Raw genomic sequence first — 18,718 nt, forward strand, 5'->3', positions numbered from 1 at the left:
CATTCTTGTCCCAAATAGGACCTCATATGGAGTGACACCCCATAGAGAACTTCTTGGCAAGTTGTTAAGACTACGTTGGACTCCATAAAGATGTTTGACCCACCCATCACCCGAACCTTATACCCTGGCTGTTATAGATTGCTTTATGTCCTGGGTTTTTTTCCAAAACAAAATTTCCCTCAGGATGGAATGGAGAAGAGTACCGCAATGCAATGCCCAAACTGGCCATGACTTTTTTGTAAGCACAAGAGCTAAACGCAGGGCCCTGGTCAGAATGTAGCGTGCCTATTGCATATGTGCCAATAAAGACTCGCAAATCTTTTATAACAGTTTGAGCGTCAGCCGAGCGCTGAGGCCACATCCAAAGGAACCTAGACTTAGTGTTTATGACACTGCATTCGTGCAAAGGAACGCCTGCACGTAGATAGTCTAATGCTGTCTAACAATGGTGTCTGTACTGGTCTGGCTATGCTGTAGCCAGGTATCTGATGGTGTTCTGTGCTGCGGTCCCTGTTACAGTTTATGCAGTTAATTATAAAGATGTGAATATGTGCATTCATCCCTGGCCACCAGTTCATCTCTTTTAAAGCTAATATTGTTTTAGAGATCCCCTGATGTATCAGACCCTTTCCCTGATGTGCTTCGTAAATCAAAGCTGTTCTTCGTTCCATGTTTGGAATTACTCTATCCCCCACTCCAGAAATTCGAGCAAACGGAACGCTGTTCACATCAATTATATATGAGTATTTCAATGAAAACTTTTTAGGTAACGCTTCACTGCTGCCTTTGCTTGTAGCATTGACAGCCAGTATTATTTCACTGTCTATTTTTGTTTTTGAACGAGTGATTGCAGCTACAGAAGCCGTTTGCACAGCCCCTTCATCAGCCAATTAATTCCCTTCAACGTGAACACCATCACGTTGATGACTTAGCGTGTGTATTACGCGAGTGTTTTGTAGTCCATTTCGCAACTGAACTACTTGTTCCCAAAGCGTTTTATGCTTCATTGTGTTACCTTATGCATCTTTGAAACTATTTTGAAGCCTATTCTGTAAATATTCATTGTAAGATTGTACACAGTAGAAAGAATCGCACACTATGAGTGTAGGGAATTCGCAATCTGTATTTTCAAGTGCCATGATGAATGCTTGTAGTTCAGCTCGCTGAGCTGTACAATCGCCGAGAGATTGCGTTTTTGTGACCATTGGTCTGAATTTGCCATCGCGCATACGACTTTTAACGATCGCACATGCTGCACTATAAGCTTGTTTACCCCCATAACGGGTTGTACAGATCCATCAGTATAGTATAAATTATACATTCATATTCTACTAGAGGCAGAATCTCAGTATGCAGAGGACATTCTTGTTTATATTGCAGGAATGCTTCTGTTTTCAAATAGGATCAAAAACGTATTCAACATCAGTTGCAGCAAGAGAATTAACCCATTATATCCATCTCGGATGTAAAGCTTTAGCATCCAGAATGCTCTCTTTAGTCACTGCCTCTAAAGCTGGTACCGAAGTTACGTTCATTATGCGTTTCCCCTGTGCTAGGGCACTTTCTTTTGCTACAGCGGTTTGAATTGCTGTCGGATTTTTTTCTGTAGAAGGGAATTTTATTTCTGCTTGCGTGTACAAATGCGATTTGCATGCAATTGGTACTTTTTCACTTTCGTTAAAAGTTAAGTAGGTGAATCCGCATTGTCCCGGGTTGAATCGGATCACTAAGTTGCGTACGTTTACGAGTGTTTGTAAATGTTTAGTTGATAACATGTCTATATGGAGTGAACACAACATTTCTGCGTGTTTTTGTGTCCAATTTACTGTTTTAAAATCAGGTTTGATTAATTCATAGAAAGGTTTAACCCTTTCTGCGTAGTTTAGAATGTATGTTCTTCCAAAATTCAGGAAACCTAGAATCGACTGTAAGGTTTTTAGCGTTTTTGGAGGTTGGAGCAGCGCACACTTTTCTAAAAAGATGGCTGCCAGGCTTTTGCCTTCACATGATAATTCATATCCTAGAAAGAGGACGTTGAGATGGTCAATTCTCTATTTCATAAAATTGAATTTATACCCCACAGAGGCAAAGCCCAGTAAAATGGTGTTCACCCAGTTCAAGTGCCTATCCAAGTCATCGTCTGTCAGATAGATATCATCGACATATGACAATGCCTTGTCATCATAAGTTTGTAGTAACTCTGTTACCCTTGCTGAAAATAACCCAGGACTATTCTTGAATCCCTGAGGGAGACAACAGAAGTGACGTTGTGTCCCCATTATTGAGAAAGCGGTCAAATACCTACTTTCTGGTGCAATGTTTTGACAAAAGGAACCATTCGAAATGTCTAATGTTGCTTTATATTTTTTAAGCACAGTGTTATTCTTTAATGCCGTACTGTGTATTTTTCACTGCAAATGTTTCACAACAAGAGTTTAGGTGTCTATAATCCAAAACTAGACGATATGTATTGACTGTTTTGGAAACAGGAAACAAAGAATTGTTCATTGATGAGGTGCATGTTTCAATTACCCCTTGGTATTCAAGTTGATCTAAGATCTCCCTGACTGATTTTTTATCTTCTTGCTTAGCTGGGTACTGCCATTGTGCAGTTGGTTGATTTTTAACTGGATTTTCTGGTGAAGTGAATCCTCATCCCATCCCACATGATTTTTATATAATGCTGGGGCCTGGGCTACTTCCCATATCCTGGCATAGGTATATTTTAAATGTACTGGAATATGATTGAAGAAGGCTGGCATAATTATGTCTTCACCATGGGGGCACTCCCTGACAAATTCTGATGGCCTGTCTTGTTCTGCCAGAAGAATATCATAGCCCTTAGAAAGTCGCTCCCAAAAGAGTGCTCTCACTTTTCTTGGTATGTCTCCCTCCATCCGGAGTATTATTTCATATAACCTATGTGGAGAACTAACCCTGGTATCTGCAGTTTCAACTTCAATGTCTTCATTCAAGTCCACTGTCTCCAGAAGTTACTCAGGTTCTGGCGAGCTATTGTTACTTCTGCTGCGCTGTCTAGCATTGTCTGTGCCCATTCTCCGTTCTTGAGTTGTGTCCTGAAGATCCTCGGCATGTCTGATTTTTAGACCTGCTACTTTCTTTTTGGTGTATTGAGGTTTTTGTTTGCTTTTCTGAACGGGTTGATAGTCTTTGGACTTCACACGTTCTTCTTTGTTTCCTGAGCGTCCTCTTCTTTCAGATGTCTGTGACGATATCTGAAAGGTACGAGAGGAATGCGTATCAGTATCTTGAAACCTGTCAGGTTTTCTCAAATTATTCCTATTCCTGAGGTTATACCTTCTTTCAGAGGGCTCCTTTTGAGGAGACCTACCTCGGGGATGAGAACGCTTCTCTTTGTAAGGTTGTTTGCTATTTTCTCTCTTCTTTTTAGAAGATGTAGGAGTGTTTTTAGTAAAGACCTTTTCCGGATTTTCAGACAGTTGTGGTTTAACTGTATAATTCTATTAAGCTTTGTCTGTTACTAAGTAATTCATCGTCCGACATTGCTTCAGTGTCAGGGTCAGGTGTATAGCCGGCTATGTCTGACTATGTTGCTCCTAGTCTATCTAGTGGACCGAGCCTGGTAATGTGATTTAAATGTTTTAGGGCGCCTTTAAACCAGAGATTATGCTCCTGGTATGTGAGTGAAATTTCAACATCCTCAAAAGGAATATATTCCTCTGGTGGATCGTCTTCTTTGTAGAAGTGAAACATATGTGTTACTGGATTTGATTCAGGGAATACTATCCATTAGTAGAATACCTCTGTTTGGTGATATTCATGTGCCACTATCAGAAAAAACTGTTCTACCACCTCTTGATATTAGGCCATGTTTTATAGGTTTTGGCTCTCCTTCAATTTGGAGGAATGATTATAGCATTCTCGTCTGTTTCTTGGAAACCTGTTAAGTTAAAATCTGCTTTGACTAGATGAGCCACAGCTCCACCGGTTTCATTGTTGTTGTCGTTATTAGACATTGTTTAATGAAAATTGCAGAGCAAGTTCCAAGGGAACACAGATAAGGTGCACAATATTCTGGAACACTGTATCCTTCAACATTGAACAAACCAAAAAGCTAATACATAGGATATTTTCGTCCTACTCAGCTATGGCGGATATTATCCCTTACCCACTCCAGTCGTCTATTGGAGTATTACGAGTAAAGGGGTCTCTGAGAAATGCATGACTGAATTATTTCAGTGTCTAGCATTAAATTAGTGCCTTACCAAACCATTGGGCACCATGTAGTGTAGTTCCTATATCCCTGATATGCTCTGCGCATTGAAATAATGTACACTATAGATTTGGCCTAGGACTGAGGTCAGTATGTCTCTATCGAGTACATTAAACTTAATTACTTGTGTGTGCCAGCTAACTCAGAGGTCACTAGAAACTTTCTCGAATGAACAAGAAGGGATTCTTTTGTCTAAGGGCAAGATGGCGGCGGTGTGAGAGACCGCTGAGCTGTGCATCCCTGACCGGAGTTTGCATGAGTGAAGTGCGGGGGATTTGATCGGAGAGATGCCTGCCATAACGCTGTAACACCTGCCCTGTTATATTTAACGAAAAGGAAAATCTAAAAATAAACAGCAATTATTGCGGAAACGAGGATGCTTGGAACATGGGTGAGCTCGGAGCTTTTATCTGTGAGGAGGGAGGAAGGACAAGTACGGGACCAGTTAGTAATCCTCACCTCTCTGTTCGGGATAGCCGTCTCTCGTCTGCTTGAAGAGCTGAGGCAGAGAAGCTCGAACGGAGGTTCTGGCGGTTCCGGAGGTGTTCTTGGCTTTGCGGAGAGAGGCACGCTGAGGAATTGTATGGTCCCGCTGAGTGTGGAAAGCAGTGCTATGGCCCCCAAGAATTCAGCCTCTCTGGCGGCAGCCGCTGCTAAGACTAGAGCAGCAAAGCAAGCTCAGCGGGACCGCGAGCTTGCCCTGAAGCGAGGTGAAATTGGCGCTGGAGTTGAGGTGAGAAACCCCGCGGTCCGAGACCTGGAAGAAACCCTGCATCACAGGAGACCAAAGCGAGGAGGAGGAGGAGGCACCGCCGCAAGGGAGAATGTCGGCCCCTTAGTGGTTGAGCTCCTCCGTCGAGCTCCAACAGCCTCAAAATCTCTTCCGGGGGACGAGGGGAAGAGACAGCAGCAGAAACAGCAGAAACAGCCTAATCAACGTGAGGAAGGAAAACAAGCGGATAGTAAGGTCCCGACTGAAGGGCAACTCACGAATGAGACTGCTAGTAGCACCAAGGCTCCCCGAGCTGTAGAATTATCCCCCTCTCTGGCAGAGGAGAATGGCGAGCTAGCGATCGGCAGTACTACTGGCAGCAATACCGAGGGTGAGATTAACGGTCATTCAGATACTACCTTGGCAAAACACCATAATGATCCCATTATCTTCCCCCGTACAGGCTAATGCAGACGCATTTGTATTGCCTTCTGTTGAAATTGGCAATGTTGTGAATACTCCCCTGCTGACTGATGGTGATAACACTGATAAGGTAGAGCTGCCCTGGTCACTTGTTAAATCAGGTAATACTCTCCAACTGGTAGACAATGACAAGGGCGGGCTAGCCCTCCAGGGGCAGAATGATTCATATCTCCTAAAATAGTGCGTCCTGACAATCTGGAGTCTTCTGAGACGATTATTGATCCGCCTGAAGCCACGATGGGGGGGGGGTTACTTGTGATACGGATAAGGACCCGAGTGATTTCTACTCATTTTCTGACGATGGAGAATGGTCAGATGAGACTGGGGATGGGGATGGGGCGAGTGGGGGATCAGTAGTTTCTACAGAGAATTTGAGTGATGAAGCATCAAGGTACACACTTAGTGATGCTCGGAAGACTGTTCTCATAAAGAAAAAGTGACATCATGGGGCAGCAGAACTCACCTGGGATTACTCACCCTCTACGCAATTTGTGAATTCATTGAACCCTGCGACCATAGTAAATGCTGGAGCTGTTGAAACTGCTAAAAATTCCGCTCAATCTCCTCACCCGCCTCATCCCTCTCAAGCTATACATCTAGAGCAACCTACAATCACATTGGACTCTGTCATGTGTCATGACCACAGTTTTGCAAGCAATTGCGTCTCACCTGGAGGAGACATCCCATGATGGCCGTAAGGCACAGGCAGCTATCCGCAAGGTACAGGGGGTGGTACGGAAACTGACTAGAACTGTCGGAGCTTTTAACGATCGAATGACTGAGATCGAGACCCGAATAGTTTCCAACGAGGCCGAGGCTGCAGTGACCCAAGAACGAGTTCAGTCCTATGAAGCTGAGTTGGCCGACGTCAGATGGAAGTTGGAGGATTGTGAAAATCGCTTACGTAGAAACAACTTGCGCGTACTAGGTGTCCCGGAGGCAGTGGAGGGAGATGACATCCGCTCATATATGATCCAACTCTTCAAGGATACCCTGCCTGAATTAGCTCATTGGAACTGGAACTTGGAGATCCAACTGGCACATCGTGTCCCACTGACCTTGAAGCCTGCAGTAAAATCAGGGAGCTATCCTCGTGCCATCTTGATTTACTTCGGTAACTTTCTTTTGAGGCAGGCTATCTTTGAGAAGGCTAGACCAGAAGCGCGCCACACTAGGGACTTAGTCTCCTATTTTGTCCGCCCGGACTTTTGTCATGTGACGGTTGAGAGGAGATAGCGCCTTCGTCAAATGATAAAGCCTTTTCAGTAAAAGAAAGCACAAGCCTACCTCAACAATCCTGCTAAGCTTAAGATAATGTATGGGGGTCAAACAAGTTTTTTTTCCTCAGAAATTAAAGCAAAGGAGTATTTAGATAGCTTGAAATAGTTGGAAATAGATTTGATGGGAATCAGATGAGAAACGCCACTTTTATTGGCCAGGTATTGATGGGGGGAGGTGGGACTTGTAGGAAGCAATGGCTAAATGGGTCAGGTGGCAGGTGGCTAAAGCTGAAATAAGGAATTCTGAGGTGCTGTATAATTTCGTATTATATTGCTGGATGTTAGAATGGGTTCCTTTTGCTAGTTTCCCCGCAGAAATTTGCAAGGAAAAAAAAAAGTTTCTTGATTTAAGTGAATTCCGGTCAGGTGGCACGATTCCATCACAATAGACTCTTATGGAGTCTATCAGCCCTTTTTTGGGTGCAAGGGGGGAGGGTTGGGTAGGGGGGGTGGATGGGGGGGAAACTGAAAAAAGAGCGAAATCAGATATATGAGGTGTGTAACAAGAAAAGTAACAAATAAGGGAACAAGAAATCTTTGGAAGAAACATATCAATGGTAAAAATCAGTGGCTAGGATCAGTGGCTGAAGGTAAAAAAAGTGATAAAGGTAATTGGTTCAATGTTTTTTGGAGTTGGTTGGCTAAAACTGGAATAAAAACGCAATGGGGAAGTTAAGATTATGGTCATGGAATATCGCTGGGTTGAATGACAGAGGGAAAAGAGCTCGTTTTTTTGAACGGGTCCGTCAGAATTCATATGATGTCCTCTTTCTCCAGGAGACTCACCTCCCTATAGCGGAGAAGAATTTTTTTTAAATCCCTGGCTATAACCTACTCGCAGTGACAACCCAAACTTCCAAAATACGTGGGGCAGCAATTTTAGCAAAAACCTTTCTTGGGCAGGCTAAACGAAGGCTAGTCGACCCGTTAGGTAGATGGGTTATAGTCGAATTAGATTTAGGCATTACAATCTGCTCCTTATATGGCTCAAATCACGATGATCCGGATATTTTTCAACATCTAGAACTCGAGCTAGCTTCTTGGGGTAGCTCGCAAATTATATGCGGGGACTTTAATGTTTCACTAGGCTCAATGGGCTTGATGGGGGGCAGCCATACACAGCAGAATTATACAGGTCGGAAGCCAAAAGTCTTCAGGGCAGTAAAACAACTTATGGAGAGTCATAATCTAATTGATGTTTGGGACTTCAAACATCGAAATGACCCTGGTTATACGTATTATTCCTATCCCCACAGTAAATATGTCCGGATTGATTATGTAATGGCATCAAAAGAACATTCTGGAGCTATGGAGATAAGTAAGCCTCCGAAAATAATTTCAGACCATAATCCCCTCGTACTCACATTTAATTTTCCAGCATGTGATAGGCCCCATTCTCAATGGTCATTTGACAGAAAATTATTTGTCAACAGAGAATACATAGAGTATATTACTTTGATGACACAGGAATTGTTTGATCATAATCAATATAGTGCACCAAGATTGATTGTTTGGGACTGTTTTAAGGCTGCGCTGAGGGGGGATACTATTGCTTTTGTGGCCAAGCGTAAGAAAACCCAGGAAAAACTCAATAATCAACACCTGAGCGAGCTGGCCATGTTAGAGGAACAACACGCCACGCAGATAGCCCGAATGGAGGAAGGGGGAAGTAGTATGCGTAGGATGATTATTCTGAAAACGGAGATTAATAGTAGTCTTACCCAAAGAGCAGTGGAAATTTTCCAACCAAACCAAACTAAAATCTATGAGAATGGAGAGAGGGTAGGCAAGCAGCTGGCACTTCGCACCCGGCAAAAATCCTCATATAATTTGATAGACTCTATTGAGTTTGAAGGACACAAACATACAACGCCCGTAGATATTTCAGATGCCTTTCGACGGTATTATCAAAAGTTATACCAGAATGAAGATCAATTCGAAACACATAATATTAATGAATTCCTAGAGGAATGGCTAAATGAAACTGGTTCAGCACAGGTGCTAGATGAAACAAACAAGGTAAATCTAGAACGAGAAATCTCGATTACTGAAGTGCAGGCTGCATTATCAGAGCTGGCCAACGGTAAAGCTGCCGGTCCAGATAAAATCCAACTGGATCTTTACAAAATACTTGAAAAATAAATAATACCGTATTTATTAGATCTATTTTGGGGGGAACAGTGAAACAGCACTTCACCAGAATCATGGCAGCTAACAAATATAGCTATTTTTCCCAAAAAAGGGAAACCCCCAGAATATCCATCTTCATACTGCCGAATTTCGCTGATAAACTCTGACTCCAAACTCTACTCCAAGATACTCGCCAATCGGCTCAGCAGGGTCTTTGAACGTCTGGTCTCCCCGTGGCACAACGGATTTATACCTGGAAAGGGTACCACGGACCATACACGTAGGGCCATTTCTCTTTTTGACATCATGAGGGAAACGGGGGGACCGATGTCGATGATCCTGCTTGATGCCGAGAAGGCTTTTGATCGAGTGTCTTGGAGCTTCTTATGGGGGATCCTGGAAATTAATAACTTTGGTCCAGAGTTTGCCAAGGCCATCAAGGCACTTTATGTTACCCCTAGGGCTAGACTTATCATACAGGGGGAGTTTATCAATATTCAAAAGGGGCACAAGGCAGGGTTGCCCATGTTCACCAATATTATTCGCGCTGTATATCAACTCATTCATTCTAAAATTGCTTGTATCTAATATAATAGAACCAGTCATGGCCAATAGCTATCAAACTAAAGTATTAGCATATGCTGATGATGTGGCGGTATTAACACCGAACCCTGCGGAGGCAATTCAGGAGATCGAGCAAATTACTAATACCTATGGCCTTTATTCAGGCTATTCCCTGAATAGAGATAAAACGATGGTTTTATGTACTGATAACATCTTGTACGAGAGTCCTTATAAGGTTGATACGGCCAACTACCTTGGAGTTTGTATGTCTCCCAAGGTTGAGATTATTAACCAACTTAATTATGAGCTCCTTGTTAGAAATATTAAAAAAGATCTCTCAAGGGTAAATAATCTCCACTTATCTATTATCGGTAGGGGAAACTTCATTAAAATGAATATTTTTCCAAAGATATTATAATTATTCCGGGCAATTCCATTGATGGTGGATGATAACATCATTACAACTGTAGATTCCTGCTTATCTAAATTTCTTTGGAGCTATGGGAAAATTAGGAGGGCTCTTCCATACCTGTCCCTTTCCCTTGATATGGGAGGGTTAGTTATTCCAAATATCACGTTATATTTGTGGGCAGCCCTCCTTCAACAAATGGCACCTCTATTTATTATTCCTAAAATAGCGCTAGGACCAATGCCAGCTCAGGATATACCATCAATTTATGAACTGGCAATTGGCAATAAAGCCAGAGGATTATTGCTTAGGCAGTTAGAGCCATCTTATTTTAAAAAGCTAAATTCAAGATTATACATAGTGCATGGAATATTTGGTAAAGAGCTTCTACATTTCTATTGATACCAAAATATACTAAGTATACTCCCCTGTGGCAGAGCTCAATCTTACCACGTTAATGTAATGATGGGCTTACTAGAAAATGGGAGAGCCTGGGAATTAATACAGTGGGGGACTTACTTTGCCATGATCCTAATTTGGGATTTCAAAATTTCAATCAAATTTTGCTGTCTCTAGAAATGACTTTCTTAAATATATCCAAGTATTTACTGCCCTCAATCAAAAATCCCCCAAAATTATGATGGATAATGTTCCCTTGCTGGATATGATAGGGAAACGAACCACCAGGATAGGAACCATTTATGAACTGTTGATTCAGAATCAAAAAGATGACCCGGAGTGCACCGAGAGAGGCTGGTCTAGTAAATTAGGAAATCCCAATGTTGATATTGATTTGTCTTTGTCACTCTTGTCTAAATTATTTTTAGCATCTAATCTTAAGGCCCAACTTTACAAAACCATTTATAACCTATATTTTATACCTGCAAAATTATTTGCGTGGGGCAAAAGAACAAATAGCAACTGCTCAAGATGTGGGCAGGGACCGGCAGACTTAATACACATGTTTGCAGAATGCCCTAAATTAGATCTATGCAAAAAAATGACTACCGACTATTGGGAAGAGGTTTTTGGGCATAAAGTGAAAACATCAACTACACTCTATTTATTGGGTCATGATAGCACTCTCGGGCATAGTAAAGAGGAGGAATCATCTTTATTCTTGGGGTTAGCGGTATATTGGATCATTTTGGCAGCACGGTGGAAAGATGTTGATCCCCCAACTTCCCAAATGTGGCTAACCCGTTTTCTAGGAGTTTATAAGCAAGAGGTAGCAATTTATGAAACAATATCTTTAGAGTCGTGGAAACAATGGATTACAGTTTCACTGAGTCAATCATGCATGCTTTGTTTCTACAGAGCTGCACAGAAATGGAGAGACAGGCATTTCAATGAAAGGGTTTGTTGAACAGTCTTATTTATCATGCAAGAGATATGAAATGCTACAATTGACAGAATGTGAAGTATAATACGTACAGCGTTAGCAGTAAGATAAAATAATACTGCAATAGCATGGTCCGTAGCTATGACAGATATAAAAATACATATATAAATAACACAGGCTAAAATACTCAACTTGTGCTTCTAAAATAATCCTACCCCAGTATATCTATCCTAAGTCTAGTACTAGGGAAGAAGTACGTGCTGTGTTAGCTATAGTTTAGTTTAGTTTGGTTGTGCCATGATTTGCCCAAATTTTCTCTAGGTTCTAATCAGCTCCATACCTTAGAATGAGAGAGGTTGATATCTCTTTCCCGGGACTAGGGGCCCGATGTAGGTAGGACTTATTTACCGAATCTTAATTACCGAATTTTACCGATTCGGTAATTAAGAATCGGTAAATAAGAAGGGGGGACATGTAGGAGCATCCAGATGTTTCTTTTACCGAATCGGTAAAAATCTGTATTTACCGATTCGGTAAATACCGACCGGTAATGCCCATTCATTCCTATGGGCTTTGAAGCCCATAGGAATGAATGGGCATTACCGATTCGGTATTTACCGAATCGGTAAATACCCAATTACACAAGGGTGCAGGGGGTGTCACTTTGACACCCTCTGGCACCCCCAAAAGAGGCTCGGTGCCATGTGGCAGGCATACCTGCCCTAAGAGCAGGTCTGCCTGTCATATGGCATAGGTGTGCATGCACACATGTGCATGCACACCGGAATCGGTATTTTAACATCAAATTGAATTTGATGTTAAAATACCGATTCTGTAAGGCTTGTGGGACTCAGAAGAGTCCCACCTACATCTCATAATTACCGATTCAGTAGAAATACCGATCGGTACATTTACCGATCGGTAATTTTACCGATTCAGTTACACATGCCCCTACATCCCATTTCTGTAATACCGGTCGGTAACGGCCGAAAATACCGATTTTCGGCCGTTACCGACCGACCTACATCGGGCCCTTGATCTCTAACACCCCGCAAGGGGAGTCAGAAACACTGGAGCTGGATTCTCGGCAAGGAGTATGACAGTGTCTGGTCAGTGTGTCAGTTGGGGGACTTGACTTCCTTTCGGACTTGCTGTGGCAAGCCGCATCATGCAAGTAGGTAGCCGAACCGCGCCTTGCCATAGCAAGTGAAGGTATATTTATACCTTGAAGGTGTTTAGGAATGCCTGTATTGACGTACAAGTCGGGTATATGAATGTCATGAATGAACCCCTAAGGAATATATGTTCATGCATAATAAATGAGTTCTTGGAGAAATTAATATCCAGGCAAGGGGAAGTCCTAAAGGCTTAAGAGGGCTGGATTTCTATGCTTAATTAAAGGCAATGTGAATTGTACCTATATAAGGGCATATATCGGGAAATCTACATACATACATACATATATCGGGAAATCTACATAAAGCCTGGGGCTTGAGCCGGGCAGTTACACTTCGTTTTAATCTTCGTTTTAGGACTTTTGCTAACTTTTGTTTCTTGTTATCACTTCCCCTTGTGTCCTCTCCCCCCCCTGCACCCAGCGCGCGGATTTAGCGCGACGCTGACTGTCTTGTCCGATTTTGGGTCAAGACATTTTTAAACACTGCTAAAATAATTCCTGAGCATTTACTCACTTACCTCACCCAGCGCTGCCTTCCTCAGAGGGTCCGGCCGATTTTGGGGCTGCTCGACCTGGGGTTAGGGCAGAGCTAGTGCGGCAGCCATCTTGGCAGGGCTTCCTCCCTTGAGGTGAGAGGAAAAGTCTATAAAAATAGTAGAAGGACTCCTGGCGCGAGATCCCAGCATTTGGTGCCTGAGGCTTGAGCCGGGCAGTTACACTTCGTTTTAATCTTCGTTTTAGGACTTTTGCTAACTTTTGTTTCTTGTTATCACTTCCCCTTGTGTCCTCTCCCCCCCCTGCACCCAGCGCGCGGATTTAGCGCGACGCTGACTGTCTTGTCCGATTTTGGGTCAAGATATTTTTAAACACTGCTAAAATAATTCCTGAGCATTTACTCACTTACCTCACCCAGCGCTGCCTTCCTCAGAGGGTCCGGCCGATTTTGGGGCTGCTCGACCTGGGGTTAGGGCAGAGCTAGTGCGGCAGCCATCTTGGGCAGGGCTTCCTCCCTTGAGGTGAGAGGAAAAGTCTATAAAAATAAACGGCTATGACTCCGCGCAGCGGACGCGTTCAGCGGACGCGCCGTCATCGCGCCGGAGTCAAGCCAGAGTCCTGCCCGTCTGCGCCCGTCCGCGCCAGGACGGGACCAGGGGCCACTCCATCGGCCCCGGGCTATACATCATACTCCCGCTCTGACCTACTGTCTTTTCAGACCCCCCTCTGCACCTTGGCTCCCATTTTCAATTGCCAAGATGCTCCATTAAAATGTTGTGCTTGTGCCCTTACTCTGGATTCCATCCCTGCGGTCACAGACTCCTTGTCCTCCTCCTTTTGGTCCACCATTCAGGCTACGCATTCGGCCTCTAACAATATGCCCATAGCTACTCCTTCTATGAATTTTATTAGCATAAATTGCCGATCTCTGGCAAAACATAAAAGAGAGATTTTTGATCTTCTCGAATCGGAAAGTCCAGCCGCAATGTTTCTAACAGAAACATGGCTTAGCAATTGCTCTGGTCCTGACATTGCTATGGCTCTCCCCAATAATTACACCTATGTGGGGAGAAATCGTGTGCTCAAAGAGGGAGGAGGCATAGCGATAATTTTTAAAAGAGAGTTTTCCTGTAAATGGGAGGATTTAGATTTCCCTAATTGCGAGGCTGGCTTTTTTAAACTTTCCCTTACCCCGCATTTTACTTTGTCTGGAACCCTGATTTACCGGCCCCCGGGCTCGGCTAATTCATGGGCCTCTTCCTTCCCCGAGCTGATTGCCCCTCTTATTTTACAAGCCACTAATTTCTTAGTTGTGGGTGACTTAAATATTCATTTTAATCTCACATCTTGTCCCATTGGTATGCGCCTACTTCAGGACTTAGCTGCCCTTGACCTCCACCTACACAATTCCGGCCCCACCCATAAAGCCGGGAATTTATTGGATCCCATCATCTCAAATCTCAACTGTATTACCCACCACTCTTCCTCCCCTGTCATTTGGTCCGATCATTTTACTGTTAACTTTTCAATTAGAATACCAGCTCATAATAATTCCTCTACACTTCCCCCTCATAAAGCTAGTAGGAACTGGAAACGTTTGAATATAGACAAACTTAACTCTTGCCTTGATAATTCAAAACCAACATCTCTCATCATCTCTACCAAGGATGTTTCTGCAGTCAATTCCTGGCTAAACACAGCCTTAGATTTATGTCTCCCCACTCAGAGGAATAAGTCACAGTTCCATCATCCACCAGCCCCCTGGTTTAATGACTCTTTGCGTTTGGAAAAGTCCCGTTGCAAGAAACTGGAGGGCTTATGGCGTTCGGACTATTGCACACTTAAGAAAGCAAATTACAAGGCTGCCCTCCGGACTTACCACACTGCTTGTGACACTGCCAGAGCCAATCATGCTAATAGCATCATACTCAAGGCCCAAAATAGACCTAAGGCTCTGTTTAAACTAGTAAAAGATCTTTCTGGCATGTCCTCTGCACCTAAAGACCCTTCTTTGGACTCTTCCCAATGCAACGCTTTGGCTAAATTCTTCTTGGACAAAATTGATAAGATCTATGCTATCCTTGATGCCACTCCCAATGCTCCTACTATTCTTGAGCCCGTATTTTCCACTCCCCGTTTTGCTGCTGCTGATGATGGAACTCATACTACTCCACCTATTCACTTTTGGGAACCGATATCTCTTCCGCTTCTCCAGAAATATTTACAGGAAATTAAATCGGGTTCCCCCACCGACCCGCTGCCCCCTCAAATAATGGCCTCCCTGGACCCAAATCTGCTTCAGATCATTCTAGATATGTTGAATGCCTCACTGGAGGAGGCTTCAGTTCCCAGCGAATGGAAACATGCAATGGTGGTTCCATTGCTAAAGAAGGCCAATGCGGATTCTAATATCCTCTCTAACTTTTGTCCTATCTCTCTCCTTTCCTGTTATTCTAAAATTCTTGAAAAACACGTGAATTCTTCTCTCACCTCTTATGTTGAATCTTCTCACCTTCTTCACTGCTCTCAGTCTGGGTTCAGGGCTGGTTTCTCCACGGAGACTACGCTTCTTGGCGTGTCTGAGACCATCAGGAGACAGGTGGACAATGGGGAGACTGTGGCACTCATTTTACTTGACTTGAGTGCCGCATTTGACACCGTCTCCCATTCCATCTTATTGTCCACCTTGCAATCCGTGGGGATTGTTGGCCCTGCCCTGGCCTGGATTGCTAGTTTCCTTTCTAATCGCACTTTCCAGGTCTTTTCTGCTACCTCTGTTTCTTCTATCTACTCTTCCCCTCACGGTGTTCCCCAAGGGTCTATTCTTAGTCCCCTCTTCTTTAATCTCTATGTGAGACCGCTTGCTTTCTTGGCAGAGCAAGCGGGTCTCACAATATATTCTTACGCTGACGATACTCAAATCGTCTACTCTCTTTCCACCAAGAATCATTCGCCTTCCTCCTCTTTGCAGACCGGTTTGGAACAGATTGCCAATTGGATGCAGAGACATAAATTAAAGCTCAATGGGGACAAAACGGAGCTGCTCCTATTCGGTCCCAATGCACCTTTGTGGGGCCCGCAACATTGGCCTCCTCAGATGGGCCCTTTACCTACCCCCTCAGACTCTGCCCGTAATCTCGGGGTTCTGCTTGACAACCAGTTGTCATTGAAGCAACATGTGGTAAAGGTCTCTGCCACCTGTACTACCATCATCAGGTGGCTTAGAAAAATCACATGGATGCTCCCAGTGGATACCCTGAGAACCGTGGTCCAAGCCCTTGTTATCTCTCGGATGGACTACGGGAATGTACTACTTCTGGGCGCCTGTAAGGAGGTACTAAAGAAACTTCAGGTTGTTCAGAATATGGCTGTGCGCTTGATATGTAACCTACCTGCTAGATCATCGGCCACTACCCATCTGCACAAACTGCATTGGCTACGAATAGAGAGCCGTATAAAATTCAAAGCTCTTTGTATCATGCACCGTATTAAAATGGATCAGGCCCCGAAATATCTATCTTCCTTGGTCCAGCACTATGTTCCATCTCGCACTTTAAGATCGTCCACCCAAAATAAGTTTCAAATTCCACGTGTGAAGCGAGCCAAGATGGGCGGACGTTCGTTCGCCTTTCTGGCCCCCTCTTTATGGAACTCCATGCCCCAATCCCTGCGCTCGGAAGTCTGTTATATGGCATTCCGCAAAGGTATTAAGACCTGGCTTTTTAACATGTAACTGCCTTGCCCATGTTTTTCTTCCCATCTTCCGTTTGCTACAGCGCCGGGAAACCTTCGGGTAGCTGCGCGCTCAACAAATGCAATTATAATAATAATAATAATAAATTGACACACAACACCACAACTTCAGCGACTTAGGCGGCCCTAGTCACTACCTCTGCACAGAAAGATCTCTACGCCTCTCAACATGCTGCCTTTCTGCCCACTCACCTTTCTGATGAGAGAACCAGTTTTGTTGTTGTTTTCTCTCACCTCCTTATTCTCTTCCCTGGGCTCCCATCCTCTCTAGGATTCTACTTCACAATGTAGATAAGTCCCGATCCCAATGGTTCCAATGCCTTCATCATCAATTACCCAACTGACCTCTCTAAAATTGCAGCAAAAAAATACAAACATCGCATACTCAAAGCTAGATCTGAAATTCTATTCTCAGACTAGTATGGGTGCAAAATCTGTTCCGCTCGCGAAATTTGCGAATGTTTGCCAATTTGGGGGTCCACGAATCTCACAAAATTGCCGAAAAATTCACAAATTCACTCTCGGGCAGGTTTTTTTGCACATGCCCGAGTTGAACCTCAAATATTCAGCCCAAACAACTAGTGAGCACAGTCTAGGCTAGTCAGGTGTGCTTCCTTCCCATATCTACCGCCTACAATTAGATGTAATCCTTGAAGGAGGTCTTTGCATCCACAAGTTTCTCGAGCGCAATCCCCGTGTACTTCCTGTGAACAGCAGGCTGCTTACTCCTCATCTGGTGCTCTGATCGGTCTCTGACCCTTTATAAACAAGAGGCATGTGAACTCTCATAGAAGCCCCGCCACACACACACTAGTGTATGCAACATTGTCTGCCCTTTCCTCACTATGATGGACAACTCACTTGAGGGACCTCGGCACCCAAACAACTAGTGAGCACGGTCTAGGCTAAGGCTAGGCAGGTGTGCTTCCTCCCCATATCTACCGCCTACAATTAGATGTAATCCTTGTTGGAGGTCTTTGCATCCATGAGTTTCTTGAGCGCAATCCCCGTGTTCTTCCAGTGACCCGGAGGCTGCTTTGCTTTCTCCCCATCTGGTGCTCTGGTCGGTCACAGACCCTTTATAAACAAGAGGCATGTGAACTCGCATAGAAGCCCCGCCACACACATACTAGGGTATGCAACGTCTTCCCACCCTTTCCTCAATATGATGGACAGCTCACTCAAGGGACCTCGGTGCCTTTTGGCGCGGTGGCAAAGTTACAGACACATGTGGTGACATTTGTGCAAAATGCAAAAAAATCCGCGAGTTCATGGTAAAATCCGCGAACTCGTCGATTTTCTGCACCAACAAAGGTACTCTGGTTAATGACCTCACCTTCTATACCAGAAGAGGACTTGCTGGCGGATCTAAGAAAACCCCACATGGCCTCAAACTAACAACATCTCCTTCGTCCACCCTCAAACCCACCACCACTATCACCCTCAACAATAATGGTATCATCCCAAACCAAGCCTCTAATATCAACCTAGCAAAGATGGCCAATTTTTACCCGACTCTTAGAAAAGCGGTATATGACAACACTACTGACCCCTACTCAACCACTACTTCTCCGCTGAGCTTCACCGTTAACAGTTGTGAGTACCCCACTCTCCCTTAACCCCATATCTCCTTTAGCTGATCCCAAAGCCGCCTTGCCCCCGGTGGAATTATGTCAACCCACTAGAACTCCCTCTCAGGTGGTTGGCGGATCTATGGGCTCAATCTCCTCACCGTCTGTCAGTCCGTCAGAGGGTTTCTCTTGAGCTTAGAGGTTCCCTCAAGACCTACAGTTCCCTTGACTATTAGATGATGCCCCTTCCCCATCCCTATAACTTTCCCACATGCTATGCCAGAATCTGGACAACGATCCTCCACACAGGCCTCAACTGCCTTGCACAGATGCTCCCCTTTACCGCTCGTTTTTCCCTCACACCCTCCACTTCTAGACCAAGACACAGACTTGGCTACACGCCTTGACGAGCTATCTCGACAGTTGCACCTTCTCACTTCTGAGCTACATGACCTGAAAGCCCTCTCAAATGATCTTGTCCCCGTGATCAGCTCTCTCCTCACTGCTTTGAATTGGCCCAGAGCGTTCACCAGGGATAGCAACCACA

Source organism: Lissotriton helveticus, chromosome 8 (genome assembly GCF_964261635.1).
Source record: "Lissotriton helveticus chromosome 8, aLisHel1.1, whole genome shotgun sequence".
Classification (NCBI taxonomy): domain Eukaryota; kingdom Metazoa; phylum Chordata; class Amphibia; order Caudata; family Salamandridae; genus Lissotriton; species Lissotriton helveticus.